This window comes from Amblyomma americanum, chromosome 7 (assembly GCF_052857255.1).
Source record: "Amblyomma americanum isolate KBUSLIRL-KWMA chromosome 7, ASM5285725v1, whole genome shotgun sequence".
Lineage (NCBI taxonomy): Eukaryota > Metazoa > Arthropoda > Arachnida > Ixodida > Ixodidae > Amblyomma > Amblyomma americanum.
The window spans coordinates 181,047,812-181,052,207 of NC_135503.1; the positions used below are offsets into that span (position 1 = coordinate 181,047,812).

Here is a 4,396-nt window from a genome sequence, read left to right on the forward strand (position 1 = left end):
TAATGAAACGAGATTTCCCAAGAGTCTCTAAATTTTTTGCCCACTGGTCTGTTTGAATTTTAGTACACTTCAGCCACTTTCTCATGCCTGAGAAGAAGGCTGAGGCTTTTATATCAATTGGTTGGGAGCCTCGATATTCTTGCACAGCCAAGGAAAGCTACTGAGGTTACCCAGCCATCCTTCAAGCTGTTGCTAGTGGCCACTTTTATTTATTTATTTATTTATTTATTTATTTATTTATTTATTTATTTATTTATTTATCTATTTATTTATCTATTTATTTATTTATTTATTTATTTTGTTATTCACATACTCTAAAGGCCCTTTTTAGGCATTACATAGGGGTGGGGAGTGTACAGTTACATATAAACAATACTCTACACATAGCTCTACAAGCAACATTAATCCAGAATAACTAGCAAAATGGAAAAAAGAAGTACAGAAAATTCGAACTTGAGCATATGCAGGAATTAAGCCTTCCTAATCAGAATTTATTTGTAAAAAAGACTTTAGTTTTTCCACAAAAGCGTCATGATTTAAGGTGAAGACAATATCACCCTGAAATTTGTTCCAGTGGTGAATGGCAAGAAACAATGGTGAATGACTAAAGAGACGGGTACGTGCAAACATGGGTTCGATTTTGAGAGCATGATCTAAGCGCGGAAAGATACGGTGGGCCAGTCTAATATAGTATGAAGCGAATGAAGAGTGACTGTGATACAATCTGTGAAAGTTTGATAATAGTGCTAGTATTCTTCTCTTTTCGAGTGATGGTAAATTTAGCGATGTTTTGATTGCCGTTATGCTGGACTGACGTGAGTAGTTCTTAGTCATAAATCTCGCTGCTTTATTTTGTATTGATTCCAGTTTGTGAATTAAGTACAATTGATGCGGGTTCCAAAATAAGGATGCGTATTATATTTTTGAGCGGACGAGGGTAGTGTAGGCTAAATGTTTGGTGGCAGGATCAGCTTGGTGCGAAGGACGTCTGATGAAACCAAGTGCTTGAGATGATTTACTGATAATAGCATCGATATGGTTATTCCATGTTAGATGAGACGAAAAATGAACACCTAGGTATTTGACTGTAGAGACATTCTCAATGGGAATACTATTCATGGAATAACAGTGATTTTGAAGCTTATTATTGGTGGTGAATGTTATAGTCTTTGTTTTAGAGACGTTAATTTGCATTTTTCACTGTTCATACCGTGATGATTCTGTCCAGGTCTGACTGCACAGAGTTGGTGTCGTCAGGGTTGGTAATATTTCTATATATAACGCAGTCATCAGAAAATAATCTAGTAGTATAGGTAATAAATTCACTTATATCACTAAATTGAATAAGGAATAAAATTGGTCCAAGCACCGAGCTTTGCGGCACGCCAGATTTTACCACGGTTGGGGAAGAACAACACCCATTTACACAGACACATTGGTAACGATTGGTAAGAAAGTTAGTAATCCAGGTGATAATATGCTTGTTAATGTTGAGAGAATTTAGCTTCAGTAATAAACGGTAATAGGGTACCTTATCAAACGCTTTCGCGAAATCAATAAATATAGCTTCAATCCTTTATTTATCGTACACAGCATGATGAAGGTCGGTTATTAATCCAAAACAACTGCGTCTCGCACAAACGACCATGCAGGAAACCATGCTGATTAGGGGAAAAGAAGTTGTGCTTGGTTAAGTATTACATTACGGCCGATGATGTGATATGTTCCAACAGTTTGCAGGGTATACAGGTTAACGAGATAGGTCTGTAATTTGTTAGCATGGATTGGTCACCTGATTTAAATATGGGAGTAACACGAGCAAGTCTCCACGAGTCAGGTGCGCACCCGGTGTCAAGAGATTGCTGGAAGGCGGTAAAAATATGAGATACAATAGGTTTCGTTTATTTTAGCAGTTTAGGGCATATACCGTCTGGACCAGGCGACAAGTTTATTTGTAGTCTGTCAATAGCTTCCTCTGTCCCTTCACGAGTGATGATAAGATTATTCATGGTGGCACTAACAGAAGTGAAGTTAAGATCAGGGGGAATTGGCATCTCTTCAGTGAATAGGGAGCTAAAAAATAAATTATATTCTGTTGCTGCTTGTGAAGGCGAAAGGTGTTCGTCATCCTTTAAAATTGATAAATTTCTAGCTGAGGACTTGGGATTTATTACTTCAAAAAAATTTTTGGTATTATTTTTTAATTAAGCCGATATATAGTGATTAAAAAATTTCTTTACCTGCCTCAATCTTTTTCTTGCAAACTGCTGCATGATTCCTGTAACGCTCCCAATCGCCATTCGAGGCAGTCTGTTTTGCTCTAGAGTATAAGCGCTTCTTCTTATTGATGCATCGATTTACTTGTGAAGTGAACCATGTATTGTGCGTTGATGGGGTAATGGCAATTTTTGGAATATATTTATCTTTTAGTTCAATTAGCTTGTCATGGACTATTCTCCAATTTTCCGTGCATTCACGACAAATAAATGTGCTTAAGAATTCATCGGAGAATGACGAAAGCTCGCTCAAGATTTGGTCGACATTTAGTCGAGTATAATCGTATATTACCTTATTTTGCATTTCAGGCTTTTTAATTGGTAGGGTGTATACTCAGTGTAAGACATTATGGTCGCTAATGCACTCTAGTACGTTGACATGCATATTTCCTGGCTCAGTTGTCAGCACCAGATTTAAGACGGCAGTTCCACGCGTTGGATAAGATACGGTATGGGTCAGATTAAACAAGGAAAGTAAATCAAGAAATTCCATACATTCGCGTTTTCTTGTACCACTAGTGGGTGCGCATGCCAGCCAGTCTATTCTGGGACAGTTGAAATCACAAGCCAGGAATATTTCTGCGTTCGGGTACTTGTTTGCAAGCAAACTGAGTGATTCGCCGAGGTCGTCAACAAACTTATTCCGTGCATATGGCGGGCGATAACATACACCGATGGCCCAAGTAACAGCGGTCGATAAGTGCACCCGAACCCACAAAATTTCCAAGTCGGAGCCGGTGTCCACAATGCGAGCTTGAAAGCAGTTTTTGATGGCAATTAACACACCGCCACCACGAGAAGTCAGCCTGTCTTTTCTAAACAACGTGAAACAGCATTAAAGTGAAAGTTCATTGTTCGTAACATCAGGCGATAACCAAGTTTGAGTGCAAAGGATAATATCGGCAGCACAGCATTCAATGAGAGCGCACAGCTTGTCTTGTTTGTTTAACAGGCTTCGGAAGTTGGACACGATGATGGACAGTGCCCCTTCAACTTTATCGTTTTTACGTCATTTGGGGCTGGCCGTTTCACGCTTCTCAAGCAAAACTACCCGATCTTGCGAGCTGTCATATGCATACAGCTTCTTTCTGAAAAGAACCTTGTCAAAAAAAAGCTGATATTTTCCAGTATCAGATTTCCGTTGCGCGCACGAAATCCCGGAGCTTTTTTCGTATGAATTGAATTCTTGGTGAAAAATCTTCAATCCAGACCCGGGGCATAACTATTATGTCTTTGAGCTTGTGAGCGTTCCTTAAGAAGTTACACTTATCTTTTAAGTTCAAGAACATTTAGACTATAGGGCGGACGTGATCTTGTTTATACTGTCTTACTCTGTGGGCTCGTTCAATTTCCCATGTCTGGATGTCAAGATTTGCCGATATAAATTCAGTGATTACCTTTTCTGTGTCTTTCCAATTTTCTTGCGAGTTTTCAGCAATGCCCTTAAAAACCAGGTCGTTCCTTCGCATCCGGTTATTCAGGTCATCAAGGACCAGATTTTCCTCCTCTGTCTGCCTTGACTCCATAGATTTTAACTGAGCCTGAGATTCATTTATCGTTGAGTTCACGTCTTCGCGCAGGTCATCTACGACAGCAAGGCGATCCTCAAGTGTTGAGAGCCGTCGTTTGATTTCTGTGACGTTCGTATGAATTTCTTTCAGTTTGCTAGATGTCTCCTTCTGGAACTTTTCACATGACGAAGCTAATTTTTTCACGAGGGATAGAATGTGCTCCGATTTGTCCGGGCCTGGATTTGTTTCCACGTCGCCAGAACAAACCAGTAGGTGTGACACAGAACAGGACAGTAAGTAGGTGCCCATCCGGTTTCCACAAATGGCACACACCTGATGACCTCAACCATACCGGAGGCTGTGAGCTCTTCCCTCTATCGTATGCGACAAAAGAGCCTATGCGGATACGATATGTGCACAGATCGATACCCCTGCCCCAGTCAACAATGCACAGGTGGGGTTTGCAGCCAGTAACAGAAAATTAATATCCGCAAGGCGGGCACACTCACCTACAAATTATGAGCAGGACCCGTTAGCATCGAAAACACGGCTGCAAATCACGATGAGCGCTTGTCTCCAAGGGTACTTGAAGGGTGTCCAGGGGCGCTG

The 4,396-nt window shown here is 40.4% G+C and overlaps 1 pseudogene; it reads right to left on the bottom strand.

Moving 5' to 3' along the window:
- Positions 1–480: 480 nt before the first annotated feature.
- On the bottom strand, positions 481–1,194 carry LOC144098229 (uncharacterized; annotated as a pseudogene).
- Between the last annotated feature and the right edge of the window lie 3,202 nt (positions 1,195–4,396).